Source organism: Triticum dicoccoides, chromosome 5B (assembly GCF_002162155.2).
Source record: "Triticum dicoccoides isolate Atlit2015 ecotype Zavitan chromosome 5B, WEW_v2.0, whole genome shotgun sequence".
Lineage (NCBI taxonomy): Eukaryota > Viridiplantae > Streptophyta > Magnoliopsida > Poales > Poaceae > Triticum > Triticum dicoccoides.
In genome coordinates this window covers 562,995,209-563,006,987 of record NC_041389.1, presented here as the reverse complement: position 1 = coordinate 563,006,987, position 11,779 = coordinate 562,995,209, and positions in this window count along the sequence as shown.

Here is an 11,779-nt window from a genome sequence, read left to right as displayed (position 1 = left end):
GTATATATAGGGGAGGGGCTTTAGTTGCGGTTGGCCTGGCAAACCGTGACTAAAGGTGCCCGAAGGCCTTTAGTCGCGGTTGTCCTCGCCAACCGCGACTAAAGACCCTCACGTGCGCCAGCTGGCCACCGAGCGCCCTGGGCCCAGGCCTTTGGTCGCGGTTCACCTCCAGAACCGCGACTAAAGGTCCCATTAGTCGCGGTTCCTACAGCTTCGCGACTTATGGGGCTGGACGGAAGCCTGTTTTTCCGCCAGTGACACAAACGTGGAACAGAGAATTTACAACATTATGCACACAATTCATTATAACCCGTGACATTTTGCTCTCAGCATCATTCTGTGAGAGGCGATGCCATGGAGGGGAAGGGCAGCATTGATGGCGTTGCACACTGTGGGCTTGGGAGGTTCTAGGAACTATTAGGGAGGGCATACTTGGGCTCTATGCAGCCTGGGCCCATGGGCGACGCATGAGCTACTGGTCGAGCTAATGGGAAAGGCAGCCAAGGTATTTCCCTCTCCCACCGATGGCTCTCTTGTTGGCTCCCCTTTCATGCGGCTGCCTTCTATGCAAACTAAGAAATCCTTGTAATCTAGATTGATTGGGTGGACTGGTCTATTGGTGCCATAACAAGTGCACTAGAACTGGAAGCAAGTAAACTCTAGTTTTAAGTGCTACAAAACCAGTCTCAGACCACCAGTATCCACCTAAGCCAGTCCATATTAGGCTTCGTATGGATCTTCTACATCTTGTCCTTAGCTGGCAGGAAATCTCAAGACCATCAATGTCTGGCCTTTTCTACTACTGTAAATGTCCGTTGCAACCCGTAGCAGCAATCTTGCACCTATGACTTGTAGCTACTTTGATCGGATCTGGGAATGGTTGGAGATGGGCCTAAGGTGGGAGGAACACGTCTCCTTTCGTTGCTGGCCACTACAACTGACGAGCTCGTAGTTGGTTGCGGCAACGAGATCGGCAAACCTTCTTGAGACCACAGTCATGTACATCATTCTCGCAGTTGGAGCTTGTTTTTTTGGGTAGTTTTCTAGTAGTTGCCAGTGAGTTGCGAGTGGTGGTGGTATCCTATTGACTTAATTTATAGTTTTGCCCTTACTGGTTATACTCGTTGTCCTAATTTTAATTTATTATGTTTACCTTTTGTCCTAATCTGAACCAAGAGTGGGAGCAAAGTTATCTATGATAAAAGACTTCTATGGTCCACTTTCTTAATTCCGTGACATTTTAAGAAACGCCACTTTTGTATGGTCCGCTACAATCTGTACAAAAAATATCTAGTGGCCTCATCACGCGCGATATCAGTACCTAGCACTGCGTGCCACTCTACATTTATTTTGTTACGCTCAGAGTAGCCCTATATGGGATTGAGAAGTCTCAGGACGGTATTTATAAATTGTCTAGCTTCTTTTCAGAATCAGTACTCTGGGAAGAGTTAGCTTAGCTGCATAAGCAAGTCAGCCGTCGTGTCCCCCACTGGTAGTCGTAGAGGCTCGATCGTTAAGTAGGTCAAATGCACTACACGTGGGCACCTATTAGATAATTACCGGGACTTCAGCGATAACGTTGGATGGGTCATTGGATACTACTCCCTCCGTCCGACAAAGCTTGTCCCTCAAATGAATGTATATATCACCAAGTTAGTGCTAGATACATCCATTTGAGTGTCAGCTTAGGACAAGCTTTTTCGGACGGAGGGAGTATATTAACACTGATCTTTGGGTGGATCTTTCACTTTGTCTCATTGTACATTTTTCTGTTTTGTTCCAAGTAATTTAGGAGAAGCTTGAAGGAAAACAATGCTCGTGTATGTTTCATTATTGACCGAATGAAGATTTCGAGAAACATAGTGATATTGGAATCTGATTTGGCAGTAACTCATTGTACTACGAACTTAATCTTTCGAGTCCTTTTTATGGATGCCGACTAAAGATCAGATCTGATCCACTAGTACACAAGTTGCATAGAAGAAAAGTATTATTATTAGTGAATACTTTCCGAGAATGGACGTTTGGCTCCCGGCCTCCATGGAGGCCTTTTTATCAAATAAATAAATAAATCAAAATTCAAACTTTTTGGTTTGAAAAAAATCTGAAAACAATTGTGCAACTAAACAAGGATGTTATGTTTATGTGTGTCAAATTTCAAGATGAAATACATTGAAATGCGACCTGTACAAAAAAGACAAATTCATGGACTTAGAGGATGAATAGTATCATGTGTTAAAAAGCCCTAGATTTGTCTTTTTTGCGCAGCCCTCATTTCAACCTATTATGCCCTGAAAATTTATACACATGTGTGTTATGCCTTCATGTATATCTGTACTTTTTTCAGAATTTTTTGAAATGTAAAAATATGAATTTCTATGAAATTTGAAATTTGAATTTAAAGGCCTCCATGGAGGCCGAGCTCCAAAGGCAATTTTTGATATTTTCCCTTCTTTATATCCATGGTATAAATACACTATGTCCTGTTACATATATTATTTAACAGAAATGCTATAGGACTGAGGTTCCATGGAAAAGGTTTTTCTAGGGAACACTCTCTTGTACGCTTGATTCCACGCGTGAATCTGAAAATAGTTACACATGGTAATTCTTGTGGGGCACACCGTTCGCTCCCATGCACCCTACCAGGGAATGACGAAAACGCCCAAGCGACCAACCCTGTGTGTAACATGCACTGGTAGAAAAAGAGGCTTCCGTCCAGCCCCATTAGTCGCGAAACTGTAGGAACCGCGACTAATGAAGTCTTTAGTCGCGGTTCGGCAGACGAACCGCGACCAAAGGCTTGGGCCAGGGCGCTCGGTGGCCAGCTGGTGCACGTGAGGGGCTTTAGTCGCGGTTGGCCAGGCCAACCGCGACTAAAGGTGCCCAAAGGCCTTTAGTCGCGATTGGCCTGGCCAACCGCGACTAAAGCTCCTCCCCTATATATACCAGTTCAGCGCACTCACTTAGCCATTTGGTGCCACTTCTCTTCACAAGGGGGTGTAGGTTTGCTTTTGGTTCCTCTTATGCACACAAGGTGTTTGATGAAATGCCCAACAGCGTGAAACAAACATGATATGAAGTGTTGGAGGCACACTTGAGGTTCCTCCTCGATCGCGGTTAGCAACTTGAACCTTTCATGCATGTGTGTCATTGATAAAATATGCATGTGTGTTGTTCATTGTTTAATTTCTATTGTTTATAGCTAGTTACTTTAACAAATGCATGATGGTTAATTATATATTTTATATTATAATAATGCAGATGAATCGGCAATGGATGTACGGTAATCGACTCTCCCGCGAGTTCACTACGGGTTTGAAAGATTTCCTCGTAGTGGCTAATGCGAACAAGCAGAAGGGTTTTGTTATCTGTCCATGTGTTGACTGTAAGAATCAAAAGGGTTACTCTTCCTCAAGAGAAGTTCACCTGCACCTGCTTCGGCACGGTTTCATGCCAAGCTATAATTGTTGGACCAAGCATGGAGAAAGAGGGGTTATAATGGAAGAAGATGAAGAAGGGGATGATTTCATCGATGAAAGCTATCTTGCTGATCATTTCGGTGATACTTTCATGGAGGATGCTGAAGGTGAAGGGGAAGGTGAAGGGGCAGGTGAAGGTGAAGGTGAAGGGGAAGGTGAAGGTGAAGGTGAAGAAGAGGCACGTGATGAGACCGTTGATGATCTTGGTCGGACCATTGCTGATGCACGGAGACGCTGCGAAACTGAAAAGGAGAGGGAGAATTTGGATCGCATGTTAGAGGATCACAGAAAGTTGTTGTACCCTGGATGCGATGATGGTCTGAAAAAGCTGGGATGCACACTGGATTTGCTGAAATGGAAGGCACAGGCAGGTGTAGCTGACTCGGCATTTGAAAACTTGCTGAAAATGTTGAAGAATATGTTTCCAAAGAATAACGAGTTGCCCGCCAGTACGTACGAAGAAAAGAAGGTTGTCTGCCCTCTAGGTTTAGAGGTTCTGAAGATACATGCATGCATCAACGACTGCATCCTCTACCGCGGTGAATACGAGAATTTGAATGAATGCCCGGTATGCACTGCATTGCGTTATAAGATCAGAGGCGATGACCCTGGTGACGATGTTGAGGGCGGGAAACCCAGGAAGAGGGTTCCCGCCAAGGTGATGTGGTATGCTCCTATAATACCACGGTTGAAACGTCTGTTCAGGAACAAAGAGCATGCCAAGTTGTTGCGATGGCACAAAGAGGACCGTAAGTCGGACGGGGAGTTGAGACACACCGCAGATGGAACGCAATGGAGAAAGATCGACAGAGAGTTCAAAGATTTTGCAGCTGACGCAAGGAACATAAGATTTGGTCTAAGTACAGATGGCATGAATCCTTTTGGCGAGCAGAGCTCCAGCCATAGCACCTGGCCCGTGACTCTATGCATCTACAACCTTCCTCCTTGGTTGTGCATGAAGCGGAAGTTCATTATGATGCCAGTGCTCATCCAAGCTCCGAAGCAACCCGGCAACGACATCGATGTGTACCTAAGGCCATTAGTTGATGAACTTTTACAGCTGTGGGGCAGACCTGGTGTCCGTGTGTGGGATGAGCACAAAAAAGAGGAATTTAACCTACGAGCGTTGCTTTTCGTAACCATCAACGATTGGCCTGCTCTTAGTAATCTTTCGGGACTGTCAAATAAGGGATACAATGCATGCACGCACTGCTTACATGAGACTGAAAGTGTACATTTGCCAAATTGTAAGAAGAACGTGTACCTTGGGCATTGTCGATTTTTTCCGAAAATTCATCCAGTAAGAAAGAAAGGCAAGCATTACAACGGCAAGGCAGATCACCGGCCGAAGCCTGCGGAACGCACTGGTGCTGAGGTATTTGATATGGTCAAGGATTTGAAAGTCATCTTTGGAAAGGGTCCTGGCGGACAATCAGTTCCGAAGGGAGCTGACGGGCACGCAGCCATGTGGAAGAAGAAATCTATATTCTGGGAGCTAGAATATTGGAAAGTCCTAGAAGTCCGCTCTGCAATCGACGTGATGCACGTTACGAAGAATATTTGCGTGAACCTCCTAAGCTTCTTGGGCGTGTATGGGAAGACAAATGATACAAAGGAAGCACGGCAGGACCAGCAACATTTGAAAGACCCTGATGACCAGCATCCGGAATGGTTTCAAGGTCGTGCCAGCTACGCTCTGACCAAAGAAGAGAAGGTCATATTTTTTGAATGCCTGAGCAGTATGAAGGTCCCGTCTGGATTCTCGTCCAATATAAAGGGAATAATAAACATGGCGGAGAAAAAGTTCCAAAACCTGAAGTCTCACGACTGCCACGTGATTATGACGCAATTGCTTCCGATTGCTTTGAGGGGGCTCCTGCCGGAAAATGTTCGAGTAGCCATTGTGAAGCTATGTGCATTCCTCAATGCAATATCTCAGAAGGTAATCAATCCAGAAGATCTACCACGGTTACAGAACGATGTGATCCAATGTCTTGTCAGTTCCGAGTTGGTGTTCCCGCCATCCTTCTTCAATATTATGACGCACCTCTTGGTTCACCTAGTCGAAGAGATTTTCATTCTCGATCCTGTATTTCTACACAATATGTTCCCCTTCGAGAGGTTCATGGGAGTATTAAAGAAATATGTTCGTAACCGTGCTAGGCCAGAAGGAAGCATCGCCAAGGGCTATGGAAATGAGGAGGTAATTGACTTTTGTGTTGACTTTGTTCCTGACCTTAAGCCGATTGGTCTTCCTCGATCGCGGCACGAGGGGAGACTAAGTGGAAAAGGCACGATCGGAAGGAAATCAACGACATGTATGGACGGCCATTCTCTGACTGAAGCACACCACACTGTACTGACCAATTCCAGCTTGGTGGCTCCGTACTTTGAGAAACACAAGAATATTTTACGCTCGGACAACCCGGGGAAGCCTGAATCCTGGATTAGGAAGGCCCACATGGAGACTTTCGGCAGTTGGTTGAGAAAACATTTAATGAATGACAATGATGTTGTAGATCAGCTGTACATGTTGGCCAAGACACCATCTTCGACTATAACGACTTTCCAAGGGTACGAGATAAATGGGAATACATTTTACACGATCTCCCAAGATAAAAAGAGCACCAACCAAAACAGTGGTGTCCGCTTTGATGCAGCAACCGAGAATGGGCAAAAGGTCACATATTATGGTTACATAGAGGAGATATGGGAACTTGACTATGGACCCTCCTTTAAGGTCCCTTTGTTCCGGTGCAAATGGTTCAAGCTAACAGGAGGTGGGGTAAAGGTGGACCAGCAATACAGAATGACAATGGTGGATTTCAACAATCTTGGTTACCTTGACGAACCATTCGTCCTAGCGAAAGATGTCGCTCAGGTTTTCTATGTGAAGGACATGAGTAGCAAACCGAGGAAACGGAAAGATAAGAAAACGATCAGTACATCATGCGATGATCCAAAGCGCCACATTGTTCTTTCAGGGAAAAGAAACATCGTGGGAGTGGAGGACAAGACAGACATGTCAGAAGATTATAATATGTTTGCTGAAATTCCGCCCTTCAAAGTGAACACCGACCCAAGCATTAAGTTAAATGATGAGGATGCTCCATGGATACGGCACAATCGTAAGCAAGCAGGGACACAAGGGAAGAAATGATGTGTAATAATTTATTGTACCAAACTTTGTTGAATGGATCATGTGAATTATATTACCCGTGATGTGTTTGGTGTCCATTTTCGAATGATTCGAGATACCACTGATGATACATGAACTTTGGAGTGATTTAGTCATACTCCTGCCTAGGCGTATAATATGCATACTCGTAGTCTTCATAGCCGCCGCCGTTGTACTGGTAGTCGTCGCCTTCTAAGTTGCCGCCGTCGTCGTCGCTGCTGTCGTCGCTGTCGTACTCCTGCCTAGGCGTATAAAATTTTGAATTGAATTAGTTTTATTTTTCTGAATTTTTTGATATATTATTTGTATTTTTAACATTTTGAATTGAATTAGTTTTATTTTTCTTAATTTTTTGATATATTATTTGTATTTTTAGAATTTTGAATTGAATTAGTTTTATTTTTCTGAATTTTTTGATATAATATTTGTGTTTTTAACATATTGAATTGAATTAGTTTTATTTTTCTGAATTTTTTGATATATTATTTGTATTTTTAACATTTTGAATTGAATTAGTTTTATTTTTCTTAATTTTTTGATATATTATTTGTATTTTTAGAATTTTGAATTGAATTAGTTTTATTTTTCTGAATTTTTTGATATAATATTTGTGTTTTTAACATATTGAATTGAATTAGTTTTATTTTTCTGAATTTTCTGATATATTATTTGTATTTTTAAGATTTTGAAAAAGAAAAAGTATTTTGAAAAATACCTTTAGTCGCGGTTGTTCTGGCCAACCGCGACCAAAGGTTGATAATTAACAAAAAAACCGTAAAATTTGATAATTAACAAAAAAACGTATATAAAACTTGATAATTAACAACAAAAAAGTAAAACTTGATAATCAATATATACAATGACCCCGCGCGTCAATGTACAACGATCCCGCTTTAAAAAAATGTACACGACCCCGCGCATATACGGAGAGGGGGCGGCGAGGGGGGCGGCGATGCGCGCGGTGTTTTTTTTTGGATCGAGAGGGGGCGGCGAGGGTTATACATGTGTGTTGTCCTCGCCTCCCTCTCCGTGACGCCGTCGTCTGCCGCCCCGTCTCGCGCTCTACCGCGACACCCTCTCCCACCCCTTCCTCGCCCCCTCCTTTTGCCACCGCCCTTTCGCCACCGCCACCGCCACCGCCCCCCTTCTTCACTTAATTAATTTGTTTTTACTACATGTTTTCAGGACTGACATAATGGCGGACGATAGAGCTGACCCGATTATGGACAACTATGATCCGGACGGTGAAGCACATATGTTCGGCATCATAAACGGCGATACTCTATATGTGCCGACCGGACAAGAAGAAGATGATATCTCTTCTTATCTGAACCTTGACGGTGAAGATGAAGGGCGCCGTCAGCAAGATGATGCCGAACAAACGTCGATAAACGACGATCTTCAAATGGAAGTAGCAACCACCTCCGGCGCCGAGGTATATATATATACATTGAGCCTCTGGTGATACAAACTAACTGATTTGAATAAATATGTGTGGACTAACGCGCGCGACTCTCTTTCTTATTTTAGCCCTCGGCCGGATCGTCGAAACAATCGAGTACGTCGTCAAAGCGTGGCGCAACCAAGACGATGAAACAAGGAGAAACATGCACCATCGAGGTTGTCGACAGTGCAACCGGCAGGCCGCTGGAGCCCCGCAAGAACGCCACCAAGTTTGTCAACCAATGCGGAGCCATTGTTAGAGACAACGTCTCGATCACCGTCCAGGAGTGGAATAAGCCAAAGAAGGCACGAATTGCTGGTTTCACTTTTGTCGATAAGAGAACAAAAAAAGATTGCTTCAAAAAGCTTATGGAACATTTCGTTCTACCTCCGGAATACAACAAATTCGATGAGGAGGGTAACAAGATTGAGGAAAACAAGGAGAGGAGGAGGCTAGTCAAAAAGTTCGCTCTTCATAAGATGGCCGACGCATTCCGGAAATTCAAGCAAAATCTAGCCCATGACTTTGTCAAGCAGAACAAGACTCCGGATTTCAAAGGACAATATGAGAAACTGAAACATGATTGGCCAGAATTTGTGAAGCAAAAGAAATCGGAGCAGTTCATTCAAATATCGAAAAAAATAAGGAAAATGCGGCTAAGAAGGAGTACAATCATATTATGGGGCCAGGAGGGTATCGCCTTTGGGAGCCTAGGTGGGAGAAGATGGAGAACGAGCTGAGGGCGCGAGGAATCCGTCCAGGTACGGAGGGATGGGACCCAAGGGCCAAAAGCTGGTGGTACGGGCATGGGGGAACGCTGAACCTGGAGACAGGGCACTGTGTTTACCGGGGCAAAATAATTAAACCCACCCAAGCCCTTATTGACGCAATGAGGGATGCTCAAGAGGGTAAGATCAAGTTCAACAGAGAGAACGATGCGCTGACAAAAGCCCTCGGGAATCCTGAACACGGAGGACGTGTACGAGGCATGGGGCACATTCCGTGGAAAATACGATTCCCCCAGAACAATGACCCGTACGGTTACAGAAGCCGGAAGAGAAAGATGGATCGGGAAGCAGATGTTGTGGCGCGGTTGGCATCGGAAATGGATGTGATGAAGAAAACCGTGAGTGTACTAGTAGCCGAACGAGATGCAGCTCGGGCGCAGCATGAAGATCATCCAGCGGATCTCAGAAGCCAGCAGCGGAGAAGCAGTGTGGCTTCCACGGAGGCCCCACCGGCTGGTGCAGATGCACCGACGATCGAAATTACTGCACCGGAGCCTCTGGTGGTCGAAATTACTGCACCGGATCCTCTGGTGGTCGAAATTACTGCACCGGAGCCTCCTCGCTACCCCGTGGACGATATAAAGGAGATGAAAGAATGTCATCTGTATTATCCTATCGGGAACATGTCCATGAAGGTAGCCATCGGCAGTGCTTTACCATGTTTACCTAGAGCACTCCACCACAACACCCCCATTCAAGATGGCTATGCTCGTGTCACGGTGGAGGACATAGTCCAAGGGTTTGAGGACCTGGAGATTGACATTGCTACACCTAAAGGGGAGAAAAGACTTGGAGATGTCAAGCGCCATTTCATTCTATGGCAAAAGAAGTTTATCAAGTTTCCAGGCGAGGCGCCAAGGACAACAAGTCCACCCCCCTACGGTGGTGGCGGTTCACCTACACCTCCGTCACGTCATCCGACGCCCCCCAGTCCACAACGTCCGGCGGGTGATCAGACACCGCCCCCCAGTCCTCGTCCGGCGGGTGATCAGACGCCGCCCCCCAATCCACCTCCGGCAAAGAAGCAGAAGCAGTCCTGGATTATTAACCCGGACCCTTATGTACCTAAGACCACAAAGGTACCGGAGCCATCATTGAAGCCTCTCCCCACAAGGCCTTGGGAACGTAGTGCCGAGGAAACTGCCGCGGCCGCGGCTGCTGATCATGAGAAATGGAAGGCGGACTGCAAGAAGAAAAGAGAGCCCGAGCCCAAGCCAGTATTTTCTGATGAGCAAAAGAAGTGGGCTAAGTCATTTTTGAGCACACCGTCCCAAGCCGCGAAGAATCTGCCTGACGACTATGCACGTGAACTTCGTAGGCAGGCACTCATGTTGAAGGAGAAGAAAGAGCGGGCGGAGAACCAGGAGAACAAAGCCTTGGAGGAGGCCGAGAAAACGGAATTAGAAAGTAAAAAAAGCGGGAAACGAGTTGCCCAGCTCGGGGAACAAAGTAAACAATCGATTGCCCCGCTTATAGTGAAAGCCGCCGGTCCGGATGACCCCGATATCATAGCAGCTGCGGCAGCACATGGATTGACTGTAACGAGTGCCAAAGAACAAGCGGCCAACTTAGGTATTACTCTTCGTGAACTGTTAGGCCTTGATGAGGCGCCAGTGAAGGAGGTAGTAATTACATATGTGAAGAATGGGCCTCTCGTCGAGCCTGCGCAGGAACAGGATCTACCTCCACAAATGAAAGGTCTGCTGAAATGGTACAAGGGTTACATAAAAAATATAAACGCCAAAGAATATATTTATGCGGAAGTTAGATATGAGCATCACTTCAAACATTACTATGTACAAATTCATCTGAGTGAATTGTTCCAGCTTTTCAATCTGCGTGAGCTCGACAAATCTATCATCAGTTGCTACGTTCTGTAAGTGATTTATTTCTACCCCATCTCGTTCATATTGCCTGCACTATATATATGTCCTAACTATATTGTTGTGTCCGCTATTATACATGCAGAATGAAGATTAAGGAATGCAGAGTAAGGAACATCCATGATGTTGGGTTCATTGACCCACACATCGTTAATGGATATGTGTTGGAGCATCACCCCGCCGACATGGAGGCAGACCTGTGGCAGTTTCTTACAAAGCAGGAACTCAAAAGTGATATTCTATTTCCTTACCATTTTGGGTGAGTGTTTCTGTCTTGAGCACATTCTCTTTTGTTTACTCCATGCATGGTATGTGGCCGACTAATCGATGAGTTATGCATGACGTACTGTGCATGTATCGTGTCCGCAGGTTCCACTGGATTCTGCTAGTAATTAAAGTTGACACCTCAGAATGTCTCGTCCACGACTCTCTGAATAAGGATCCAAAGCTTTGGGTCGACATGAGAAGAATGCTGCAGAAGTAATTATTTTCATTCATTTGTGCTCTATATCGATCGGCCTATTTCGTTCATTTCCTAATATCAAGTAACTAATAACTCTCTTGTTCATTTAATTTTCTTTGCCTCGTAGGGTTTGGAGACGGTTCGTAGATACAAAGGTCGGTGAATTCAAAAAAGAGCTAGAATTCAAAAGGGCAAAGGCTAAGAATGGTGAGGATATTCAGCCAGCGGGGACCAATCTATGTGCATACTATGTCTGTGAGATGATCCGGAGATACACCTCTGAGCGGGTTCGGAGTGATACCAATGCTCAGAGGAATAACCTCCGGATGATGCTTAGTCCAGAAGCTCGCTTCCGACCACTTCAAGAGGAACTAGCTGGATGGTTCAGGAGGGAAGTCCTCCATCCTAAAGGAGAACACCATTACGAGGACGTAGAACTTTATATGCATTAAATTATGTATGGAAACTTGTTCAAAATTGTATATGGTCATCCGATGATATTGAATATATATTGTATATTCCTCTTGAATTCTTTTTGGTT